The 12627-nt window shown below is 38.7% G+C and overlaps 1 protein-coding gene across 4 annotated transcripts in view; it reads right to left on the reverse strand.

Annotated features, from left to right (window-relative positions):
* KCNQ1 (potassium voltage-gated channel subfamily Q member 1) overlaps positions 1 to 12627 on the reverse strand; it is a 369368-nt gene that overhangs the window by 162177 nt on the left and 194564 nt on the right. The gene's annotated exons all lie outside the window — the stretch shown is intronic.

A 12627-nucleotide genomic window follows, 5' to 3' on the forward strand; every position in this document is an offset into this window, starting at 1 on the left:
GGACAGAATGGGCAAGTTTTCCTGTGGTCCACAAAGAGAAACGGTCATGCTCCTGCTTAGTGTTAACAAGAAAAGCAGAAAGTAATCGCTGGTCCACTGATTTAACAAGGGAAAGCCTTAGATTTTCTAATGTCCCAAAATATTATTGCATAACAAATTCTGCCAAGTTTCAAGCAGCATAAGAAACTGGAGAGCCCAACAGGTAATTCTCTTTCTAAAGCTCTTAATGTTACAGATATTCTTGCAAGTTACATCTCTGGTGACTTTCAGCCCTTAAATGCACACTCAGGCTGTATTTCACAAGAAGGAGACCAGACCCTGTGCCAGAATATGAAGCAAAGAACTCTAAAAAAACCAATTGTGGACAAGCTGAAAACATAGCCAAAAAATGTCAGGGAGAAAACAAAGAACAAATCAAAACATGTCTTAGATACTAGTAAATCAGCAATGCCTCAAAGGTATCCTATCAAAAATATGATACTGCCCTACGTATCTAAAAACAGGTCTAGCGTTTCACAGTGAAAATTAATGCAACAGGTTGTATGCTATACAGTTTTAAGATAAATTTGTTTTCCATTTTCTGGCTACTGGACAAAGCTATTTCTACATCCAAATGTAAAATCCAATACTCTAACACAAAATTTTCCCTACTCTTTTTCGTTGTGGTCTACAAAGCGCCCTGGAAGAGGCCCAAAAGCAATGTTTGCCCTTATTGCTGTACTTTGTTATGTTGTGCACTCTGCAATTATTTAGATGGTTTAAAAAAGGAGAGGGAGAACAACTGTGAAACGCATTGTGCAACCTCAGATGACTTCATGTTAACCCCTGTTACTGGGTTCCACCCTCGGGTCAAATGCCTATGAGTCAGTGTCTAGCACAGATGAATGATGTCATCCTCACACCACCTCTTTAGCAAGAAAATGTGGTGGAGCCTTTCATTGTCTGATCTTAAGAGACCCTGGGTTACTAAATGAAGTTCCCAAGATAAAAAAGAATGTGCCTGAACTTAAAAAGACAGGAAATGAGCACATCACTCCAACACCTTTGAAATATGTTCTAAGAAAAAGACGGTGATGGATCATATACAGCAAAAATGACCAACAGGAAGCATGTGTTAAAAGTCAAAAAAAGATTTGCATACCCTGCCCCCCAAAAGCCAACATACAAGGCCATAAGTATCTCATCTATCCATTCGAATACAGGCAAATGCCGTAAAATAAAATACAATGGAACAATGGATGTGATCTCTCTTTCAGGTACCAGAGCGACGATAGATCAGATATGCAAGCAATGACTTGAGTTCAGTGAAACCTGAATATAGTACACCTGTGGGGATTTAAGGAGATAGATCCATATTGTTTTAATACACAGCAATGTGTAAATAATCGGTTTGATTGCAGTGCGGTTCTTTGGTCAAAAAAAATCTTTGAGAAGAGAATCTTCAGATGCAGAATTACTGCATCTGAAACCATCAACTAATTAATCACTTTTTTAAATACAGGAAAGTATAGAAGCAAGAAAGAAGTGGAAGGGGTAAGGATACAATAAAACGTACTCCTCGATGAAGAACACACAAAATGACTCAGAAAATATTTAAGGTGGTATTAGGTGGGACTTGATGCGACTTTACACATGTTCCACAGTGCCTTCCTCGTTGAGAAGGCTCCTCTGCATGAGGGCTAGTACGACACGTCTTTGCAGGAACTGATATCTACAAGAAGGGCCTCCTGATCTCCTCAACTCCAGAACTGGAGTTTCACAGGGGAAGGAGGAAGATGCACCAAGTAAAGCCATGAAGGGGAGCCTTCGTATCATGACTTTATAAAGCCTGACTGAGACTTCAGAAGTATGGATTTAACAGAGTTCTTATTAAACAGATCCAGCTGCACATGGAAAGAAACAGGAGCAACTACTGCTTTCTGTAAAGTTGTGATAGTAGCACAGGATTTTAATTTTTTTCCTAAATGTAAAAATCTATGTTATTTCCAAAATGTACTTCTAAATAATGTGACAGTGTGTATAGGTACAGACAGACTGGTGTCTCCATGAGACTCTAGCAATCGTTAATGTGACATTGGTTAGGGATACTGTTAGGATTCTTGCTCTCTGTCCTAGAAGAAATATCTTGTCTTCTTTTACTCTATGCTCTGCTTTCTGAAAACAAACATTAAACCAGATCGACATTCAAACAAACCGTCTTTCAGAGGAATTCCAGTAGGAGTGAAATACGTATAACTAGGAATATAAAGTATCAAATGCCATTTCTGTTTGACAACGTTGGCAGCTAATAAATTCAAATATATACGTACATAAAGGTCTGCCCTTATTTACATTTTCTTTTCTTTTTTGTCCAGCTGCCATTTTTTGGCATATACAAAACAATCCTCTTCTTTCGAGTTAGATTCCACTGTAACAATGCCCTTTCTTGGTAGTCCTCCCTCTCACCCTACACCCACAAATCATGATACAAAGCTGCTCAAAAAATCAATCTACACTTGAGCAAACACAAGCCTGTTGTCTTTGGTTTTTTCACTCTTGTCTCTATTCATACTAGGTTTTTTTCCTCAAAAACCCAATCAATTTCTTCAAAGAAGAAAATCCATGCAATTTGCCTGGATTTGCAGCTTTCCCTTCCCATTGTCATGACAATTCCTATTCCTTTTTTCCCCGTCCATCTTCAGTAGGTCTGTGGTTATACGGTCTTTACTTCCACAGCTCCTGCAGTTGGCTACAGCCTGTCATTCTGATCCTAGGTCTGAGTTTCAGTCTTTCATGCTACACTGGAAGCCTTCCCTCATCCTTCAAACAGGTTAGTATTTACGCTAGACCCTAATTTTCACATTCCTTGAGCTCACTGTTCTCCATAAACCTTGGTAGCAACCAAAATCATAGGCCTTCATAGCTACCAGAATCTCTTGTGCATCTTCTCCAAACTGAAGGCTTCTTCCAGTCCATAAGCATAATTTCGTTCCTTCTCTCTGCAGAGTCTGTTTTAAAAGATGAGCTGTACTAATAAACAGAGAAAGGCTATTTAGAAGCAAGGTTTACTTTAAAAATGAGCTGGATGTAGCTCAACCTCCACAGAACCCTCTAAAGCTTGGTATGTGTGTGGTATGTAAAGAAAAAAATAACTATTGTGGTTGCTGCACCACATTATTGTCATTTTAAAGTGACTAGTATCAGATGAAAAACACATAATGCAAATCATTACTCCAGTCTAAACCACTCAGACCATTTAATTTTTATGTGTATTTTTTAGACGGTATGAAGAATCATCTTTCCTCTCTCCAATGGTATACCTCTGTGCAAAGATGAGATCAACACAGGACTAAGTGCATGGGCTAAAGACATAATTGTGTATTCATGTCTAATGCCAGGTGATCTGAGTGTGCAAAAATTCATTACTAATGAAATGACACCATCATCAATAATATTTCTTTAGTTTATATATCAGCTTACACAAGTGTGTTAATAAAGCAAAATGTAGTAGTTCTGGATTTGGCTTAAAAAGATTATTAATAATTTATTATGCATAAGCAAATGAACACCACTTTAGTTCAAGTAGAAAAGATCTCTATTTCCAGAACTAAATGCCAAGATCGGAGGTAGCACAGTTTCTGATGTAGGTTCTGCATCATCCCTGTGGTAATTTTGTCTTTCTCCCCAACTCTAGGGGAGACAACTTCCACTACTTGAAAACCAGTTCTGCTAAATTGTAATCATTGACATGCTAGCTGGGGAAGGAAGGGTTTCAGGCTTGCTTCTTTACTCTTAAATTGAAGCAGCATAAACACAATAAGATAAATCTATGCTTTGCTCAGTTCATACATTTAGTGCCTAAGTATTCCCATAACCTGCACAGCTCAACTTAAACAACTTAAAATAGTGTAACAACAATAATATAAAGTTACTATGCCAAACTTCTGTTAGGCTTCCAGGACCAAATATTCATCTTTGAGAAGAGCAGATGCTCTAGTTATTTTGAGGTCTAGTAAATTTGATCTTCTTGGATGATTTTGATATTGATAAGAAATCTGGTGCACCTGGCGCTCTTACCCTTGGCAACAGTGGGAAACACTGAAAGAGGGCTTGTGCAGTCTGGCTCAAAAAGAAGGAGGGTTTTGCCTGTGATGTCTCAAATCGTAGCACACCTCTCAGATGAATTGCAATATACAGCTAGCAGTTCTAGTGCTCAGCTTTTTTTGCTGTAAACTTCAGATGACAGTCAGGCTGAAAAATTCCACTTGCTTTTTTCTGCACCTTGGTACAGAACTGAACTTTTCAAGCACTGAAAATGTTAATGGCCACTTTTAACCTAATAGGAAGCCAGAAACTCTAATGCTGGTTTAGAGGGATACAGGGATGTATAAATAAGACTATTGTTTCTACAGAGTAAAGCTTAAATATTGTTATATGGTAGTTAAAGTAGAGTATAATAGTCTATTGTTTCTATGAATAGGTTCTCCCAAGCACCAATCAACACCTTATCGTTAACATTAATCACTGGGATATCTTCTCCAAGATCAAACACACATTTCGTGAGAGTTCAAACTTTGACTTCAGGAAAGTTTCGGTGTAATAACAGATTAGATTTAAATATCAGCAACTATGTCCTCATTCAATGAATCTTATTTTAGTGATTAAATGTTACATAAAGCTATTTGAAGAGGTTTAGGAAGATTGTAAGTAAACGTGCAAAAAAAAAACCCAACCAAACAAAAAACCTTCAGCAACCAAAAGTCTATGTTAGCCAAAGTATCTTTGGTTCTGCTCTTAACGTCTGGTATATGGCACCATAATCCCATTATAAGGCAAGATTTTTAGAATTGCTCTGATTAACAGTATCAGCAGCTAACAATATTATTTTATCAATATACCAATATATTTCATTTTACTATATTTGTAAATATGTTTTCATCTTCTCTTGTTGTTAGCAATGAACAGGCTTTTACTTTTAGAAAGAGGAATGTGATTCTGGATCAAACTAGTCTGCAGGGTAGCCAGGGCCAGATGCTTCAAAGAAAGAAATCCCATTTCCAGACAGTTTTGACAAAACATTTCCCAAGAGCTCTTACACTCCAAGGCTCAACAGTTGTCTGCGAATTGGTATTCCTTAAAGCACGAGCATTTATACCCCTGGGATTTTTTAAAATACTGATTCTGTAATTCCAAGTTCTTTTTCTTGATACACATTTCCAATTCAGCTCAATACTCTTCTCAGATGTTACAGGCTTCTATTCTTCTAAAAGTACAAGTCAACCTCTTCTAGACAACGCAAAATTTGATCATAATTCAAACATGTCCATGTAATTTACAGTTTCTGTAACCTCCACTCAAAAGCTCTCTACTTAATTTTTCTTATGTTATTCCCTTAAAGGGAACGTTGGTGTAATACTGCTTCCATCTACAATTTTTTTCTTCTGTAAATCTGAATGGGATCACATGAACGTCAATGCCAAGTACTTCCAAAGAATTATTTTTATAAGTAGTAATCTTGTTCCTCCGTCTTTTCATTTTTCTGCGTTGAGGAGCTTTTTTTATGTTCAATGCAATACAAAATTAGTAGGAAAGAGTAACTCTGTATTAGTAAGGGTTGCATCAGTTTGCAGAGGTAGAATACCTACTCCCAAATTAGTCCAGTCTTCCTGTTACTTTTATTCATCTCAACCAGACAAAATGATGTGTTTTCCAAGAGGGAAAGGGATATTTCCCATTAATGCTGGCTTCAGTACTGTCCTTGAGGCCAGGAGCAGCTGACATGTATTAGAGAGCAGCCCAGCTCTGCCCCCCGCTGCGTTAAAAGCATCTCACCTCATATAAAAGATACCAGCTGCCCTGGCTGGTCATCAGCGCACTTTGAAGAATACGGGTCACAGCAGGACAGGGCACAAAAGGCTGCCTTCCCAACAGCCCTGCTTAGCTCCCGGGCATAAGCAAGGGGCTAACCCAAAGAGAGCACCAGCACAGCTTCCTCCTCTCAAGCCAACTTTTGCAAAAGTCAAAGAGTGCATGCTTTAGCACTCCAATCTTGCATGAAAAGGGGAGAATATAATTAATTATCCCCTAACATAATTTCCAGGTCATACTTCAAACTGATGCAAGACAATGAAGATAATTGCAAGTTCCATTTTATCACAATAAAATCCAGATACTTTGATTTCACTGAGTTTTCTCCTTGAAAAGTTTCTTTATATCAGTAACCCCCACAACTTCATGTTATTTTTTTGTGCCCGAGGGTATCTGGAGGCCAACTGCACAAAAAATTACTTAGCCTTCTTTCAGAAATATCTTTTCCTGATATAACAGTAGCAAAATCCCTTCAATAAATATTTAGTCCATCCACCTGTAGCAATGGAATGTAAAATTGTTTGCAGTTCCCCACACTTTCCAATGGAAATGTAATAATTTGAGAAATTCTTGAAGACTACAACTATACTGAGGTTTAAGCCAGGGAAGAACAAACTTTCTATTAGAAAACAGTTCATATATTACTCCATTTCTGCAATGTGTCCTGTACGCTTAGGAATGAACATTTTTATGCAACTGAAAGACAAGCTTATTTAATGGTTTTGTGCTACTACTCAAGTTAGCAACCAAATCCTTATCTTGCAGTGGCTCAGTAGACTCCACGGAGTAGTGGACTGACTAGGACTGTACTCCTCCCAGTTTTCTTTCCAAAGGGCGGTTTGGGGATTCAGCTTTTTTCAATTTATCAACCTGATCACATACACTGTGGGTATGAAAAATGACCAGCATTTTCGGATCTGCTCTACACAGTATACTAATCACAATGTAAAGAAAAAAAAGAGGGTGAGTTGTAAAGTGAAAATGAGGGTGAGTTGCTTAGAAAAAAAAAAACACACGACATAAATGAGCATCAAATAGACAGAGCAGGGAAACAACAAAAGACACAAAGCTGATAGCGACCAACAATAATTCTGTTTTGTTGACAGTGGTTTTCACTGATGAAAACAATATAAAGTGATGGCCTGTAACTAACAGGAGGTAAGCTCTGTTAGACAAATCTCAAAGACAAGTTGTTGCTATCGTAAGGAAAAATAAGGTGTGGAAATGGAGTATTCTGTGAAAGAAAGGAACCTGTTAAGAACACGCCATCACATTTCTGGTTTAGGCAGTTTCTGCATTTGATTTTGGCTAATAGAAGGAACAGCTCAACAGGACACAACTATTTCTTTAGAAGTTGCTTTAAACTTTTAAAGCTCTCTAAATTTAAAAAAGAAAACAAAAAAAAGTCCTCTCCTTCCCACATTCACAGTTCACAAGAGAGCCTCCAGCCCCAACTCCATCAGTTTCTTGCTAATCTTTCTTTTGTGCCTTAGAAAACTGGATGAAGTGATAGCAGCCTTCCAGCTAAAAGTTGGCCAGGATCCTTTTGAGCATCCACCAAACAAGACATGGCAAACTTCCTCCTTCATGGGAAGGACTATAATAAAGACATGAAAATCCAATAATCTCCTATGATGGAATAAGTCTTGGTTTTCTTCTCCTTCTGAAGGATGAGGAGGGAAATGAGTGCTGTGGGTCAGCAAAACACTGTACAAAATAAGTAACGAACTACCCAATCTAAAAGGCTTTCAGGTACGACGGGAGACCCATCCCGTAAAGAATATTTTAAGTTTTCTGACAGAAAAACCCTTAACCTTATCATGATCTCACATAAAGTTTTGCTTTTGCTGAGAAAGCATTTTTCACTGATGGAAATTTAGCTGCAAGTTTCCAACAGGATCATTTTTAGCATGTATGCCAGCGCAATTTGATGTCCATGATGTCATTTGGGTTGATTAGTCCAAATGTGTCAAACAAAACCGAAAATGAATCCAGTCTTCAGGAAGAAGTATCAGTTGCCTCCTGTAGCTAACCCAAACCAACGTTTATAACAAAACAAACCCACCATATGCCTCATGTAGTTGAGACAGCGAATAAGGGCACTTGGAGCTCTGAAGCTTTCTCACTGGCTTCTTCATACCCTTACACATACACTACACTGCCCTGCCAAGAACTTAGTACACTGTTTTTCTTTTTTGAGCCCTCATTCGCAAAACTTAGAAACTTTTTTCTTATCTACTACCTGTTATCCACATAAAACTGACCATAAAAACATGAACAGTCCCGCTCCCTCAGAGTCTGGACTGAGGATCCTCGGTTTTTTAGCAGTATGTTTGTATGGAAATATTTGCCTCAGTCAGCCACTAAATCCAGCAAGATTTTAAGTAAAGAACCTCATTCAAAAGACGTCATATCATCCAGTTCCCATGATGGCAATGAGGTCTTTATGTTTGTTTTCATTCCTCCCCAACAGCTGAGAAGAAATATTTTGATCTGAAAGTTCACAGAACTAACATATGTTGCTGCTAGAGAAGTTTAAAACTGCATGACAGTGAATCCATCAAGACGCACCTTGCACGCAAACATGCTCGACACCTTGTGTGATGAACAAACACAATTTGAGGTAATCAGCTACTTTTCTCTCATTCTCATCGGGCTTCTCTAAATTGTGAGAAACAAGCTATCAGAGACACGTCTCTAGATCACGGAATGAGTTTCTATTTTTGGAACTGCAAAGTGAGCAGACTTATCTCAGAAGAAAGATAAAAGAAATTCTGACAATAGTTTCGGGATCAATTCAGATCAAGTTGGCCGCACTCAGGTAAAGCAGCAACTCTTTAGTTGTTGTCTCATTGTCTGAGCTTACAGCAAACGGTGGTTTCTGAGTTCCAGCCATACACTGGATGCTACAGGCTGACGTGATACATCAGGCAGTCGTGCAGACCGCAGCCTCTTGCAGTAAGGATCATTTCTGTTACTACCAAATCACTATTACAAATATTTTATAAACCCTAACTGCATTTATACATGTACAGGAAGACATTCCAAACATTTGAGAACACTTGCTGATTCACATAGTACCTGCTGCTGAAGGAAGGAAGGCTAATAGGATTAAAACCTTACAGAAGGAACACATTGACCAAAGGAAAGATTTAAGGTGATACTTTTAAGTTGAAATACTGGACACAGCATTTAGCTCTGCCTCTGTTGAAAACCACCTCTGACATTTATAAAGCTTGTAAGCTGTCAGAATTTCACTTAATGCTTCACCCAATAATGAGACATGAAGTAGCACAGTGCCTTTTCCTACACATCAGAGCAGGAGCTTAAACAGCATGGGATTTAAATGCTAGCACAGAGGCATGTAATGCTATTTTAGGCACTTCTACAGTATCCAAGACACCTGCATGGGGTTGGCAGATATGACATCAGACCCATGCCCTTCTGGAGAGGTAGTTGTAGATCAGGCAACATAAGTTACGTCATCTGAAATGGCACTAGGTGTCGACACTTGAATCGCTCCCAGTAGAGTCACCTTCTACAAAGCCACCGAGACTGCTATTAAATTCTCTAAAGTGTAAATCCTGATTTGAGTTTTGCTTTCAAAATCTAAAGAGATTTCCATGAGGATGATTGGCTGCTGCTCATAGAAAGCTTGCCGCACCTATTTGTTGGTTAAAATGAGATATCTATTTTGAAAGTATTTTGCCAGTGCCTGAAAGGTTAATCCCTGCATATGAAGGGCAGCTTGCTATAACTCTATACTCATTGCTGTTTTCTACAGGGACATTGTTAAATATAGTTCTTCTTAAAGTACTGAGTCTTGAGTTTATAAAAGTAGATAGGCTTGCCACTTGCCTAAATTGGGTGGCATTAGTGTTGTGTGCAGATGGACTGTCATGCAGTCCTCTCTGTACGTAGCAGCAGGGGAAAAGGGGGGACGGGCTGAAGCAGAGAATGCATTGAAACGAGCCTGACCCCAGAAGGAAGCTGAAAGATGCTGGTAGCAGTGGGAGTAAGGTGGCTTCCTTCATTTTGAAGGAATTAAAGTAGCAGTGTATGAAAAATATGGAGTAAAGTTTATTCTTAAAGGAAAACTGCACACATGCTTTATTCACAAAGCATACATGCTTTATGCACGATGCTGAGTCACTCATTAGCATCAGTACACTCACATGAAAGGGTCAAAGCCCACACATTTTAGGACGGCCAAATGCTTCTCAGTTTCTCCTCTTTGGGAAATGATTACAGGACACTGGTTGCCAAGAAAGGGGGATCTCTTGAAACGGACACTCTAGGTAAGGAATGAGTGCATCAGAGGGTGGTGGGAGCTACCCTGAGGGGAAGGAGGGAAGTTTAAGTGAAAGGGTGTAGCAGCACTGAAAAATACAAAGGGAGCCTGCTGACAGCATGTGTCGTATATAGGCCTGCCCTTTCCTTACACAGGCTATTGGCAGGATATCTGCTTACCTTTCATCTTGCAAAGCCCTAGCTGAGGTTTGTTTGAGGTGCCCTCGCTTCCTACTTGTGCACTGCCCTCCCATTTGTCTCGTTAAGAAACCAAGCAATTCTTCTGAAAGTGCTCTGTAACTCTTCTCCTGCATGATGGCTTATTTTACGTAGCACACAAATTTCCCTCTGTTCCAGGGGCTTTGTTGAGGTGGTGAGACTATCCAAAATCTCTGATCAGGAAAGAAGGTTTGCGTTTAAAACTGTGAAGGTAAGAGGCTGTGGCAGCTTGCAGGCTTGCTGAAGGCAACTTTAAACCACACTGGAATGATTGCAGGAGCCTGTCAAAACATCATTTGTCAACCCTACCTAAACGTTCTGCTACTCTCTGGTCATGGATTTTTTTTACTCAGGTTAGTTTTGTCCTTTTTCTGTGAGCACTGTTTTGAAGGCATAAACAATTACACCAATTTTACACCTACAGTTATTCTTGGGTCAAAACAATTTCATAGCAAACAGTTCTCGTCAGAAATATTACTCCAGGAAGAGAGCCACGCAACAGACAGACATGTAAGTAACATCACGTGCATCTACTGGAATGCCAGTTTCTGGGAGAAAAAAAAATTCTCTTAACAACAAATTCTAAGTGCTTTTAAATGCATTGGTTATCCCCCCTTTTGCATGAATAAACTGAAACTTGGAAAATTGCTTTTCTGATATTTGACAGCGTCTCTTATTGAATGCAACTCAAATAGGAGACAGATATGGACAGAAAAGACTGCATGACAGTCCGTTTGCACACAACACTAATCACACTTGACATGTTTGTTTAGAGACCTATTTGTATATATCAGAGCTGGGATATACACATTTTTAAAAGTCTTAAGACAACATATTAATAATAACATATTAATAATTAATAACAATTATTTATCCATGGTACCACAGCTATATGCGTGAAGTAGCAGTCTGACGTGGTAAAATACGGATATATTTTGTTCCTCTGTATTTGTTCCAAGCCAGGCTACTCTTTGCTAGAATGCTTCGAAGGAGGACGTACCCTTTCATATCCTTTTAGTTACACAAGCAGGAGTTTCTATTTCCTTGTTTATCCTCAATGAAAGGGTGAGCAGTCAAGTCAAGCATTGGGCAATGCAGCAGATGTACACAAAGCACCCATCTGACAATGGCCCGGGTTCCCACTGAGACTTTTGAGTAGAGAATAATTGTACTTTCTTTTGGCATGAACCAAGGGTACAAAATCACATTTACGTGTGCAAGCCTTTGCCCTCTCAACATGTGTTCTCAGCTGCATTAGAGTGGCTGGCGAAGGTCAGTTTGATTTTCAGTCCTAAAAGCAAAGACTGATGGTAGGAATGCGGCAGATAGTACCACTTTAAAATACAGTATTTCCTCTCCCTCCAAGTATGCTCAGGTTTTCTTTATCCGAATTTGTAGGAAAAAACTTTTAGAAATACCGCTCAATAATAAACAAGCTCAGGTTTTTCAAAACCCAGAAAGAAAAAAAAAAGAAAAAATCTGACATTGCACAGAATTACATTTTTTATGCTATCATTTTCAAGAAATCACTCAAATTGACATAAAAGTTCAGTATTTAGTTTCAGGCTATGCGCTGTTTTCATATACTGACTCCTCCTGTCGTTTTTTTAATCTTATTTCCTTTTCTGCGTCTCAATTCTTTCTAAGCATAAAGGACTCTGAATCTAATCTTCCATCTGTTATGTTGTCTGCCCTCTTTCCTTTCCATTTTTCCCTCCCTTGATCTACCTTTTTTGTCTTATCTCCTTTTCCCAACCCCTGAATCTTCTACTACCCCTTTGTACTTGGGCCTCCAGTTCTTGGAGTACTTAGCTTTTTTCCATCCATGAGCAGCACAACAAATTTTACCTGAATCTCACTGGAACTGAAGTGCATTTTGATTTGCTACATTTTGGATAAGAATTAAGGTGCAAACCAACAACAAAAAAAAACCCAAACCCATTCTGCAGACAACCATATACACAACACTCTGGAAATAACAATTCCTAACATATTTATGACACAGCAAAGAGTTTGTCCTTCAAAGTAAATGTGTGTGCTAGTTCCACATCTGAATAGCTACAGATTTGAAAGCAGTACTCAGTCAGAAACAAAGTGAAATTTGTGTGACTAAGTTCTCCAATACCTAGCGTAAGACTAATTCACTTACCTTAAAATTAATAGCAAGAAATAACCTGCTTTTCATACCTTTATAAAGACACAGAACTTCTGACTTCCAACTGTATGCTTAATTTTCATGCTGTTTTGATTTCTTAGGGATATAATTTTGAG

Source organism: Nipponia nippon, unplaced genomic scaffold (genome assembly GCF_047370975.1).
Source record: "Nipponia nippon isolate SJK-2023a ecotype South Korea unplaced genomic scaffold, ASM4737097v1 scaffold_10, whole genome shotgun sequence".
Classification (NCBI taxonomy): domain Eukaryota; kingdom Metazoa; phylum Chordata; class Aves; order Pelecaniformes; family Threskiornithidae; genus Nipponia; species Nipponia nippon.